The sequence below is a fragment of the Podarcis cretensis genome, assembly GCF_951804945.1.
Source record: "Podarcis cretensis genome assembly, chromosome: 10".
NCBI classification, from domain to species: domain Eukaryota; kingdom Metazoa; phylum Chordata; class Lepidosauria; order Squamata; family Lacertidae; genus Podarcis; species Podarcis cretensis.
In genome coordinates this window covers 45,980,961-45,994,813 of record NC_137179.1, presented here as the reverse complement: position 1 = coordinate 45,994,813, position 13,853 = coordinate 45,980,961, and the positions used below count along the sequence as shown (strand labels likewise).

At 42.2% G+C, this 13,853-nt stretch overlaps 2 protein-coding genes across 4 annotated transcripts in view; one reads left to right on the top strand and one right to left on the bottom strand.

Moving 5' to 3' along the window:
- Positions 1-13,853, top strand: part of RAB3IP (RAB3A interacting protein) — a 56,753-nt gene that overhangs the window by 23,843 nt on the left and 19,057 nt on the right. Inside the window, exon 1 of one of the 2 annotated variants that reach the window (XM_079994304.1) lies at positions 6,615-6,729. The exons of the other annotated variant lie outside the window; for it this stretch is intronic. The gene's annotated coding sequence lies outside the window, so the exon portion shown is untranslated. Of the gene's footprint in view, positions 1-6,614; positions 6,730-13,853 lie in introns of those variants that run through there. 2 annotated transcript variants of the gene reach the window in all.
- The window catches only part of BEST3 (bestrophin 3), a 51,251-nt gene that overhangs the window by 18,781 nt on the left and 18,617 nt on the right, over positions 1-13,853 (bottom strand). For both annotated transcript variants that reach the window (XM_079994212.1, XM_079994213.1), the window contains exon 2: positions 427-2,190. The gene's annotated coding sequence lies outside the window, so the exon portion shown is untranslated. The remainder of the gene's footprint in view (positions 1-426; positions 2,191-13,853) is intronic.

The following is a 13,853-nucleotide window of genomic DNA, read 5'->3' as shown; positions in this document are numbered from 1 at the left end:
TTCATCATTTCCCCTTTGAGGCCCTTCCATGACACCCTCCCAATAAACGAGCTCATATAAATTGATCACGCAAGCTTTTTAAAAAAGTATTAAATAATCACAAACAGACAATAATTTCCCCATCATGAAAAGCAACCACCGAATGCCTCTACAGTCAGTACTTTTAATGCAACTATAAATAACTGCTGTGGGTTTTGTGTGTGCTGTACAGTAACTGTGTATCCTAGAATTGCAAGTGTAAATAAAACACCGTAAGAACATCAATCACATGCAGGCATAAGAAAGGCTACAGCATGACTGGCCGAGGTAAATGAGGCTTTGCTGCATGTTTAAAAAACGTAATTTATTTCCCCCCAAAATATTTGTTCAAGTGTTAACTCAGGTTAACTCAAGCACGGAGAGATATCAAAATAAAAATCGACTAACCTGCTCTCCTGATGAGATCACGCAAACACGGAGATGATGATCTGAGGCCTTCTGCGCTCCCCAAGCGTGGGAGCATTCAGGTCACTTTGTTTCCCTCTCCACCTTAGACACACAGCCTATCAGGGCTTTAATTGCTCCCTGGAGTTCTCACCATGGCGGACTGACAAGCACAGGGGTTAACGTGTCTTTCCACTTCTGGAAGCCTGTTTTTGCCAAGTTCTCTACTGCTGTCAGCTACAACAGGGAACAAACGCAAGCAGCGGCAGCAGCTGCTGATCTGGCTCTTTTCTAATCTATAATTATCACTCCACTTGTTATCCAAAGGAGGACCCCCTTTGGTCTGAATGCAGAACCAACCATGGGCATGATTTGCCATGATGTTTTTTCAGCTTGGATTCCTGCCCCCCCCCCTTCTGCCATCTGCCTAGTGCAGAAGAAGTAAAGAACCACTTCAAAAAACAGGAGCCTGCTTCTTTTAAAGTGCTACAGAGCAACCTTAACTGCTCTGCAAAGTTCAAAAACTTGTGCAATTTGGTGAAGGGGAATTGGATCAATAAATAGGTATTGCTTTGCCTGCTTGCTTTCTTCTGAAGGCAATCGGTCTGTGCCTGTTTCCAGTGGTTTCTGAGATCAGGAGAATCATTACAAAAATAATGTGATTAATCTGAAGATTAGGAAGATGTATGAGGTCTGGGATTCTGGGCTTAAAAAAAATCCTAAATCCTGCTAGCAGAAAATAGAAAAAAAAAAGTCAATTAGAATAAATTATGCACATTGAACATGTCATTTGTGAGTGTGTTTTATGTAACCTGACTCATGATGTGAATATGCTTTGTTCTGGTGGCCCAGGGTTCTTGGTGGAAGAATTAGGAATTCTGTGATGCATTTTTTCTCTCCTCCACAGCCTACAAGATGAGGAAGGTTAGGGGTCTGACCGGTGGGGCAGGAGGCTTGCTCATTCCTTGGAAACGAGTGGAACTAGTGAGAAGTAGTGGCTCAGGGAATTTATTTGGGGCTTGAAGGGACCAGTGTCTGGAATGCAGAGTAGAATTAGTTAACATAAATAATACTACATGGTAGATATGTGAGATGAATGAATCAGGACTTAAGTCTGACATGTGATGAAATGGTTGCATTATTGACCGAGTTTTTTAGGCTTTGCTAGTGACATTGTTCTCGACTATTTTTCCAGTACTCAGAGATACCGTAGTTTATTCTGATACATCAATTCAGTAGTTCATTCAGGTTTTCCACTTAATAAACATATAGGCCATCAGCAAGAACGAGGGATGGATGAATCTGCCAGTTTCCCCCATTTCTTATGTTCCTGCTCTTAGATTCAGTTCTCCACATTTTTGCAGTACTATCCAATTTAAAAAACAAAACAAAACTTAACAAAAATTCACCAGCATTTCAGTGTGTATGTCCCCTGATGAGAAATTTTTTGTATGCACCTAAACATGTTACAGGCAATTTCCTTTAATATATGCATATTTGTATAGTAATTTCACTAATACATGCATTTCTTTCTCCATACAGTGGTACCTCAGGTTAAGTACTTAATTCATTCCGGAGGTCCGTTCTTAACCTGAAACTGTTCTTAACCTGAAGCACCACTTTAGCTAATGGGGCCTCCTGCTGCTGCCGCGCCGCCGGAGCACGATTTCTGTTCTCATCCTGAAGCAAAGTTCTTAACCTGAAGCACTATTTCTGGGTTAGCGGAGTCTGTAACCTGAAGCGTATGTAACCTGAAGCGTATGTAACCTGAGGTACAACTGTATTCACTTTCTCCATGTTCAAGCATTTTTGTACAAGTTGTTGGGTGGCAGAACTGCATCAAGTGTGAATTTCAAAGGCTAGCTGGGTTTCAGTCTGAGTGTTGGTTCAAGAAGTGTGAAACAGGTAGTTTCTCATTGACCATACAAACAAAACTGAATTTTGCCTCCATCCCAAGTAAGAACCTTTGTACAGTCATACCTTGGAAGTCGAACAGAATGTGTTCCAGAAGTTCGTTTGACTTCCAAAACGTTTGGAAACCAAAGTGCAGCTTCTGATTGGCTGCAGGAAGCTCCTGCAAGCGTATGTAACCTGAGGTACATTCGGCTTCTAAAAATAGTTTGCAAACTGGACATTCGGCTTCCAAAAATAGTTTGCAAACTGGAACACTCCTGCATTTGTGTTTGGGAGCCAAAACGTTCAAGAACAAGGCTGTTCGAAAACCAAGGTACGACTGTACTCGGGCATTTCAGTCTGTGTGAGTGATCTCGTGTGTGTAGATCGGCTGTGTACAAAGGACTGCTATAGAGGGGGCAATTGTACCTTGCACTCAGGGGCGGCGAACCTATGGTCCTCCAGTTCTTATTGGACTACAACTCCCATCATCCATGGTTACCGTCTACGCTGACGGGCGTTGAAATCCAGCAGCATTTGGAGGGCAACAGGTTCCCCAAGCCTGCCTTGCTTAGTACCTGGGATGAATTTGCAAATCTCCACTCTGCACTGACAGTACCTGTTAGGGGGGAAGAACAGGGAATTGAGACGCTCCACCTTTGCCGGCCATCAAGAGATCAGCACTTTTACAACTGCTAGCACTGCTAACATTTTAGATGCTAATGGGTATTCAGTGAGTGCAGCAGTGGTACCCCGATCCTCTGCTGGATTGGAGCCATGGCCTTTTTGCTCAGGGGCACCAGCTGCTTGCTTAGTTCCTGGCAGTGTCTAGGAAAACACTGGCTGCCAAGAGCAGACATTTCCCTTTCCAGACAGAACAAAAGCCTGCCAGAAATGTGTGAGCAAATGGGAAGAGGATTTACTTAGATGTATATGTGTTTAGGATCCTATCCAGACATTGTTATCAACCACTTATTCCAGTATGGGGATACTTTAACAGTTTGTTGACACTGCAGTACTTCAGGTATGCCGCGAACATTCAAACTACAATCTTAAAATTGTAGAGAATCTGCACCATTTACTTTAGTAGAGTTTATTATTTCTGAGTAAATATACACAGGATTGAACTGTAAATTTTATTATGTTGTGATTTAGTTCTCTGATAGGCTTCTTTGCTCTCTACTTTAATTGTTATGATGCTGTGGTGTTTTATTTGCTTGTTCTAAGTGATCTATTTGACTTTAAAGCTATCTGATTTTAAAGCTGTACTTTTGCTGCATTTAAACTGTCTTTCACAGAACTGTGATTTTTTAAAAAATATAATTTTTATTGGTTTTTACATATATTTTCTTGCATGACATCATAGCAACCTTTTTACAAAAGTAGAACATCTGGCTCCAAGAGCCTGTGACTTCCCTGACTGATCGTTTTCAAACCAAATCTCTATATATTGCATTTTCCTATATTTCTTATTCCTGCTAAATCTTATCCTTATATAATTACTTAATTAACTACAATAAGTAATAAGTCATTAATTTCTCCTTACAAAACTTCCTATAGGGGGCCACCAGGGGGCGCATTGGAAGATGGCCGATAATAACATCTCTCTGACCCACACGAGGTAATTAAGAGGCTGATATGGGAGTATGCAGCCTCCCTTCGTTGCCCCAAGGGAATGGGGAACGCTGCCTTGCCTGCTGTGCCCATAATTCGCCCCCGGATTCGAAAGAAGGGGGTGAGGGCACTAGACACAAAGCCCTCGGGTGGTCTGGCTCTCCCAGACGCTGTCTCTGATCGTGCACTGGTTTGCATAAGCTCGAAATATATAATTGGAAATGAAGCAAATGCACATATTTCAAGTGAAGAACGGGAGTGAAGACTGCTAACTGAAGTGACCTCTGTGAAACAAGAGCAACGGGTTTGGATTTAACGGAATACAACATGAAGAAAATACACCAGGTTCAGTATGCCGGAGCGGGACTGGATTCCTTTTCTTCTATGTGATTAACCAATAACCCCTCCTCAAAAAGAACCGTAGTATAACCGACCTAAGCAGGATGATTAAAAACTGTGTGGAAATGATTTACTACCAAAAGCTTGGCTTGTGAGATCGAGAAAAAGAACAAGGGCTTTTGATGGCGCAGCAACAAAAAGGGAGTCGCCATTTTGATGGGTCATGTCGAAAGATTCATGATTGGGAGGAGGAAGCTTTGTTTTCATATTGGATTCCTGGTAGAACCTCCTCGAGGACTGAGAAAGAGGGACAGACCTGTGAAAAGTGAATAAGTAGACAGCAAGAATGTTTTTCTTTATGGATGATGAAATACGGCAGCTGTCTGAAATATGACTCTTGGACGAACGGAAAAATCCACACAGGAATACAAATTTGTTTCAACCCGCTTATGGAGACAATCAGAGGCCACAAAGACAGAGAGGAAAAATATATGAAAACAACTAGAAGAGATGTAGAAAACAGCAAGAAAGGATTGGACAGAATTTTGAACATTATTTGGACAGATTTGTGGACTTTTAAAGCAGCAGCAATAAGAGGATTGGATCCCTTTCGGAACTTGAAATATGGGTACCCCCAACAAAATTTAAAATTAGGCTCTGTAATTTGGAACTTATGTGATTTGATTTGATATGATTGGTCTGTTAATAAAAATTATTTTTTAAAAAACCAACAACTTCCTATAACCCTGCTGTTAATTGTTTACAGTTGTCTTTCAAATATAACATAAATTTATTCCAGTCTTTCTGAAATGCCTGATCCTGCTGGTTCCGAATTTTCCCCATCAGATTTGCCAATTCTGCATAGTCCATTAATTTCATCTGCCACTCTTCTTTCATTGGTAAATCTTCTTGTTTCCATCTTTGGGCTAGTAACATTCTTTCTGCAGTTGCTGCATATAAAAACAATGTTTTATCCTGCTTGTGTATTTCTCTGCCTACTAGACCTAATGTGATTTTTAAAATTATTGTTTTCCTTCGCAGGCCACCCACAGACTTTCTGTTATATGGTGGCTAATAAATCAATTGAATGATTAAATAAATGAGTACTCAATTGGGCTTGCTTCTGAATAAGCATGCAAAGGATTTGCTCCTTCTGCTAGGCATAGTCTTCAAGATATTTAAATAAATCTTATGATTTACATTAAAATTTATATCCCACTTTTCTAGACAAAATTTCAACCCATGATGGCTTTAGAGTATCTTTAGATAAAACAATGACACAAAACAATACCAAATTCATTAAATCAAGAAGCCAACAATAAAACAATGGAAACAGAAGAGACAGAAACCAGGGGAAAATGATATATTTCATATTGTGTTTTAGCATTTTATCTTTATGCGGATGCAGAGGAATGTGTAATTGGGCAGTTGATAGAAATACCACAAATAAAAAATATATTTAAAAAAATGAATTTTACATTTCAGAATTAAAAGGTATAGCTTGATCTTCACCCCTTGATTGCACCCCAGCTTCAGCCTTGACAAGGAAAACCATTCACCCCCCCCCCCCACTTTTAATTAAAAGTAGCATTTCCTTCTAAGCAGTTGCTAATATATTTCTTGGCTATAAGAATTTCTGGGTCTTGGCTGCACTGTTATCTTTTAAGGTTAGCACATTCTGCTTTGCAAAACTAACAGTTTTAAGTTCTCGGTGTATCCTGGTTAAAACACAGCTTTAATTAACTTTCATAATAAAATACCACAACTTTATTGAATTTAAAAAACCAATAGAAAAGAAGAGGGCGTTTACTACAGTGATATACGTATATTTGAAAGCATTCTATGTAACAAAGAGTAAATCCATCATAAACAAATGTTACAAAGGAGCATTGATTTACTGGGTTGCCAAACACACAAACTGGTCATGGCACTTCTGCTGTCAACGAACCACGTCGAAACAATACCGGTGTATTCCTGACAAACCCCTCCAAGGATTTGTTGCAGTTAGTCAGCGCTTGCCTCCTGATCAATGCTCAAACTTCAGGGGACTACGAGGCAGGAGGAGCCCAGACCACTCAGCTTATCCCTTTATAAGTGCTAGAAACCAGACCGCTGAAACTACAACAATTTGCAAGTTGCCCATGATTGGGGCCCGGACAGGCGTTGAAGTGACGGGACGCAGCCTCCAGGGGGAGCCCGCGGAGCCCTCTGGCGCCGCCTACCTGGACCTCCTCCTCCTACCCAGTGGGCCGCTGCTTCTTACCTGGCATCTGATTACTGGAGTTCCGCCCGGCCCGAGGGCGCCGCGTCCCCTTGGGCGCATGCGCGGCGGCGGCGGCTCTCCGCCTCTCCGCTTGCCCTCTTGTTATCAGAGACTGGCTGCAGCCGCCGAAGGAAGAGGGAGCAGCGCAGGGAGCCGCCGCCGCCTTTGACAGGGAAGCGTCTCACTCGGCTTGGCAGGTAAGCCTTTTCTGTCCTTCTCTGCAACTCTGGCTCTCCGGGGCAACCCAGCCCCACCTGTGGCACCTTCTCGCCTCCCATCCCGTCGGGGGCTCCTCCTCTCCCCGGGCAGGGGCTCCCCGGGGCACCCGAAACACGCAGCTCCCGAGCAGCCGGGACGCCTGGAGGGGAGGCCCTTCCCTTTCCTTCCCCGCCGCCGCCTCCGTCCCTGCTGTGTTTTGCTAGGCACCCATGGCGGAGAGGCGCCCTTCTGCACCCCTCTCTTTCCACGCGGGTTCGCCTCCAAGATCACTTCCAAGCCCATCTGGGTGGCCGTTCCTCAAACTCGACGGAGTCACCTTGCCCAAATGCGCTCAGGAGCGGCTCCTTCTCTCTTCCCCCACCTTAGTGCATTCATCAAGGAGGGTGTCTAACAACCATATACCGATGGCACCAATTTAGATGCGAGAAGGGGGTGAATGAAGATAGTGTTTGATGGAGGGGGGGGTAACCTGATGCAGCTCCCTAGATAGCACTGCATTTAACGGTGTTTCTTAAGAGAGGGTTGGACACCCAGGATCTATGGTTTTTAAACCCTTGACACTCTTTTAAGTGGCTTTGCATTCATCTAAACACCCTATTGAGGTTCCCAGCACTCAGCGCCTGTGGCCCGGCCATCTGCAGACGGCCACATTTTGCACAGTCAGTCTTTCTGTTGTTTTTCAGAAAGCCAGCACTTGCAAGTTGGAAAGCCTGCAAACGTGCAGAGTAATGTTTGCAACCCTGTGGCAGCCATAATGATGTCTGGCTAGCCAGTCGTCTGCTCCAAGAGCGTTTGTTGTTTCTATGCCCTGCTTTACTGGCTCTGCCGGCTACGTAATTTAATGCTGTTCCCAGCTGTCATCCCCTATATTCCATCTTGAAAGCAGAATAAATTATACAAGGGCAATATATGCAAGTTTAATTAGCACAACTTATTCTGAACTTGATCTTGACTGAAGGGGGGCTAGAATTTGGGAGGATGTTAAAGAAGGCTTTGCATAAGAAACAAAGTCAAATGAATTTAAGAGGCAAATTTCATGAAAGGAATGGGAAGGTCTGGTAATTGTTGCTTTAAAAATTAACATGGAGAACAGATTGGAATTACTCTTCATAAAGAGTTGACAGTAAAACTTTGTTCCTGGAGTTAAACATTGACGGTTTTTCATGAAAACATCGTCTTTAAAGTTTTGATACGAACTTGACAGTTCTGCTGGATGTAAAGCAGAATGTGTCCGTTGTTCTTAAAACTAAAATGTCCATTGTGTTGTCTAGAACAATTTATCAATAGGAGACCTACTTTCAATAGCATGCTAATGCCTTGTAACTGGAGATTACCAATACTGTAAGTACTACAGATTTAAGGTAACAGTATTATGAAATTGAGGTTAAGTTGAAGGAAGGATAAATGGAGTCTCTGTTCCTTCACAGTTAATGTTAAAAGTTCTGGATGGTGGCTTGTGGGGAACAAAACAACTATTTTCTGAAGCAGTGTTTGGTTTGAAAAAGTTGTGAAAGCAACTTTTATTTTGATAGGTCTTGTGTCTCTCATTTGTACAAGTTCTTCCTTGTCTGCTTGGTTCATAAATGGTAGGGCATTAAAAATAAAAAAGAAATAATGTATGGTTCTTTGAAAATTGGTTCTAACATAGATGAAAGGTTGATAATGCATGCATATGAATGTCATTACTGCATAAATTTAATCTATTATACATGAAACAAGGGGGATGGTATGCAGAAATTAAAACAAAATTGTGTGCTTTTTAATGTTTCTAGCAGTTTATATATGTTTCCTGTTTTCTGTGCATAGTCACATCACCCTTTATGTGTCCCCTCCCCTCCTTAAGTCCTTTGTCTATTCCACCCCCCAAGGCCATTTAGTAGTGCTAGAGTTCTGTTACGCTAGGTTAACATTACCTTGAGAATAAAAAGGGATAAATAATTTATCCTAGTCATCATGCTTTTAATAAATAACTAATGTCCATGTAACTTGCAGCTGACACTTAATACTCAAATCTCATTTTAGAAGGGTCATATTTAGTGGAGAATATTCAAGTGTATCTTAGAATTGTCATTTTCGTTGGAGCAAAACATATTTTGAGTATCACGACATCTCCTTTGTTGTTGTTGTTTAGTCGTTTAGTCGTGTCCGACTCTTCGTGACCCCATGGACCAGAGAACGCCAGGCACTCCTGTCCTCCACTGCCCCCCGCAGCTTGGTCAGACTCATGCTGGTAACCTCGAAAACACTATCCAACCATCCTACAAACAAATATATTTTGAAGATTTTTTAAATGACCTAGAAGCAAGTTAATGGATATTCTAATAGTGCACATTGAAAAGTAGCCTTGTACTCAGCACAGATTGCTATGGGCACAGGTATGCAAATTTAATTTGCCCAATGCAAGTATTACCCCTAGCTTGCCTAGGAATCTAGTCCTGATTCATAGCCTCATTGCCATGCACATTTTCTGTCAGCTGCCGTTTCTCACTGGTTGCCATGCTCCTTGGATACATAGGCTACTGTCTCATTTGTTTACCTGCAGCAGCAGTTCTTCACACTGCGTCTAAGAACTGGTTGGTCTCAGGAGAAGTACTACTAGTCAGACTGAGCAACTGATAATGATTGGGGAAGCAGAGAGATTTAGGGGGCAATGTAATACAGTGGACGCTTGAGTTGCGAATGTGATCCGTGTGGGAGGCACATTCGCAACCCACAGCGTTCACAACCCGCAGCGCAGCACCGTGTCTGCGCACACGCAGACTGCGATTCGGCGCTTTTGCACATGTGCAAAGCACCGAAAACCGGAAGTAACCTGTTCGGGTACTTCCAGGTTCGGCGCAGTGCGCAACCTGAAAATGCGCAACCTGAAGTGTGTATAACCCGAGGCATGATTGTAATCTGGAAAAAGGGGAGGGGACATTATAGCTGTCATTTGGAGTTTGGGCCTAATTGATTTAACAGTATTTCTGTCCTTAGGGTTTGAGTTAGTAGGTAACGTTATGCAGCCACAAAGTTGTGTTTTGCTTGCCTGATATAAGTCCTGCACTTCTGTTAGCCCTCACTCTGTTTCCAAGATCACCTTGGTTCATTGCACTGCCTGTTTTATGTCATCCAGCAAGTTGTTCTTAGCTAGTGATATAGCCCCGCTGAGCCATTGGCTCAGTGGATTAGGTGCTTATCGGCAAGTGGCTCATTGACCTAGCAGAGCCGCTGAGCAACTTGATTTGTAACATGCACCAAATACATGTTTGTAGTGTTTACATGTACATGATACTAGGAAAAGAAACAAGCAAGGCATCCTTCATAATAACCTCACAAACCTGCTATTGAATGCACAAACTGCCATTTGTAAATCCCTGAGCCTCTTGGACTTGCTGATCAGAAGGTCAGCGGTTCGAATCCCCGCAACGGGTTGAGTTCCTGTTGCTCCTGCCAACCTAGCAGTTTGAAAGCATACCAGTGCAAGTAGATAGATAGGTACTGCTGTGACAGGAAGGTAAACAACGTTTCCGTGTGCTCTGGCTTCCATCACGGTGTTCCGTTGCGCCAAAAGCGGTTTAGTCATGCTGGCCACATGGCCTGGAAAGCTGTCTGTGGACCAACGCCGGCTCCCTTGGCCTGAAAGTGAGATGAGCGCTGCAACCCCAGAGTCGCCTTTGACTGGACCTAACCGTCCAGCGGTCCTTTAACTTTTTTTACTTTCTACTCTGACTGATAGCAGCTCTCCAGGGTCTCTGCTAGCCACCTTCTACCAGAGAACTTTTATTTGGATGTCTCATGGACTGAATCCACAACTTTCTGCATGCAAAACATAGCATCTATCACTGAATAATGGCCTCTTCATGTAGGGTTTAATTCTATACACTCTTGCTGCTTTTTCCTAATAACAGAGGTGCAGGAGAGGAGCATTGTCTATTGGTCTGTGCAGGATATTTATTTTTTTATCACACCAAAGTTCCTCTTGCCTCAAGAGTGCTGAAGATGTTGTGCATGCTTCTCCTCACAACAACCTTGTGTGGCAGGTTAGGCTGAGAGCCTGGCCCAAGATTGTCCAGTTAACTTCTTCACAGCTGGGTGTAGATTTTTCCAAAGTTCTGGTCCAACATTCTAACTGCTATACCACACTGTCTCTTTAAATGTTTGGCTTTAATGGAAACTTTGAGATTTAACACTAAAAGTGTAGAGGATAAGAGTAGCAGAAGAAGAACTGGAACATTTCCTGCCAAATAAACATTAACTCAAGGGAGTCGCGTCCTTTGGTCAGAGTAAAAAAACCCATAGCTTTGTGTTGTGCAGAGACGGCAAAGATTGACAGAATTTTGCTCGGAAGATTACATTTAAAATATTTAACGAAAGACACATTCTTTGGAATTTGAGATAGATAAAGCTCTAAGCTTTAACCAGCTCTACTCCATAGTAAACCAACAGTTAACATTTGTACTTCTATCCAGAAATAGTCCGTTCCTCCTCCTGCACCAGGGGCTCACTTTACATTTCTGTTATCTTCCTTACAACAAAAGTGATTGAATTCACACTTTTTTCAAAATATTCAATTACATGTTATTGCTCTTTCTTCCTTTTTTATTATAAAAAAATTGCATCTGACAGAAATGGGCATTAGAGTTGCAAATAGGATTAGAAACCTCATTCCTTAATGGAAGAACACTGAATGGGATTAATGCAAATTGACTAGTAAGGCATATAAGTTTCCACTCAAACAGTTCTCATTTTTTTTAAAAAAATTAAATGCTCACATTTATTATACAATGTTTCTTAAAATATGTAGTAACCTGGTGCAAATCTGCAGTTGAAACTAGATTATTTTTTTTTAAAGAAAAGAATCTCATCGTAAACAGCAAGAGAAGTCACAAAGCAGCTTTCTGTCTTATGTTGTTATTGTTGATGAAGGTAGTCTCTGGTGATTGGTTGCAAAGGCTAGTGATGGCAAGAATCTGGGGAAACTTCCAGAATCCTTATCAAAGATGTAACTATTCCCTTGCCTCCAACATTTTTCTTTTTTTTTTTAAAGTCTACTGATTTGATTATGCCTTCCTTGATTGGGATAAACGAGGTTGTCTTGCAGGCTGTTCATTAAGGGTTTTCATGCAGAGGCCGAATCTAAATGTGGCATTCTGCATTTGTGGGCAACTGCACAGAGTGGGTGTAAGACGTCTGTGAATCTCAAAATGCCAAAAATAGCCCTAAATTGCAAAAGCCTGCTGGCGAGTCACGTGTGTTTATCAGTTCATGCTGTGTACTTAGCGGAGAATTAATCCTTCATATATAAATGTGCAATATCTTGAGTTAGCCTTCCCTTCAATGCTGTAGTTTAAGTGAATTGAGGAACCTCTCAGTCTGTTGTCCTACACATACAGGAAAAACACAAATCCTTAGGAATCTGGTGGTGGGCAGGAAGTTGGAAGATGAGCAGGTTCTGTTGGTTCTCTGGAGAAAGGGCCTTCTTGGTGAATCCTCATCTCTTTTGGCCCTGGCTTACCCAACTTTAGCAGCAGTCAGTTGCAGCCCTGGGTGGGCATTATTTAAATTTCCCTTAATGCCCCAGTGTGTCACTTCATTGGGGGAATTGTGGGAAATTAAATGGTACCTAGAACAGCCAGCCAGTGCCGATCAGAGCACTACGTGAGGTGGGGGGGAAACCTAAAGTGGGGGGCTAGACAGACATTAGCATTGAACCTTGCCAGGGATTTGGGGTCTCGACAGCTGCCCATGGGCACTGAGTGCTGATGTCTTCCCCTGAAGGGAAGACCATTACTGGAAAGGATGGCAAGATTATGTCTTTATTAGAAGTGGAAAAAAAATATTTTAAAATCTGTTTCCCTCCCTATTTTTGATACACTCATTTCTGATATGTAAGTTAGCATTCTAATGGACTGGAAAACTGAAATGGTCATTATCTACATTAAAATTCCAATGTATATATTATGTAAGGTATGATGTGGTCATAGACTCTTCCTATTATGCATGTTTAAAATGATTTATATTTTAAGAACTTAAAACTTTGTAAGTTTTATGACTTTAGGATGCAGCTGGGAAACTGAACAGGATTTCTATCTCATACCTTACTTACCCTCTTAATTAGCTCTGTGTCACATGTGCTTTCGGAAAATGTGGATTGACCCTGTGTTTGCATGTTGTGTGGTGTTATCTTTGGAGAACTGTGTCCATGACTCCAGTGTCTGGTGCTTACCAAGCTAAAGTCCATAATATAATTTATTAGCCACTTACCCAGAAATTGTACAGAGGCCAGTCCAAAGCTTTTTGTATTCAAATTTTCGTTAGCTTGCAACTTTTGACACATGTGACACCGAAACATGTTTTAAGGTCTCCTCAGAGGCTAATGCATTGTGTAAGCAAGCCTTGAGTGCTGATTAAACCATATCACTTTCACCTTGTTTATAGAACTAAAACATAAATAAGCTTTAAATGGTGGTTTGTTTTTTAAAGAGTTTTTACAACTTTCTGTCACTGTTTCACTAGAGATTTAAATATTGGAACTTCCTTGTTTCTTAGATTGTCTTTACACATGAGGCTTAAGCTGGCTTTTCTTTGAGAGCGTAGAACTACTCTGGCAGTAATTTACATAAAATGTCTTATTTGCCATATAATAATGGTGACAAAAGTGACAAAAAAACCTCAGTGCCTAGGACTTGCCGATCGCATGGTCGGCGGTTCGAATCCCTGCGGCGGGGTGCGCTCCGGTCGTTCGGTCCCAGCGCCTGCCAACCTAGCAGTTTGAAAGCACCCCTAAGTGCAAGTAGATAAATAGGGACCGCTTACCAGTGGGAAGGTAAACGGCGTTCCGTGTGCTGCGGTGGCTCGCCAGATGCAGCTTGTCACGCTGGCCACGTGACCCGGAAGTGTCTGTGGACAGCGCTGGCTCCCAGCCTATAGAGTGAGATGAGCGCACAACCCTAGAGTCTGTCAAGACTGGCCCGTACGGGCAGGGGTACCTTTACCTTTTAATGGTGACAAAACATGGCATAACTATCTCTATAGAGGTTCTAAGGTCCTTTTTACTTCTGAAATTGGCGTTTCCAACACCATTCAGTGCTTGGTAAGAACACAAAGTTGTTTTGTCTGT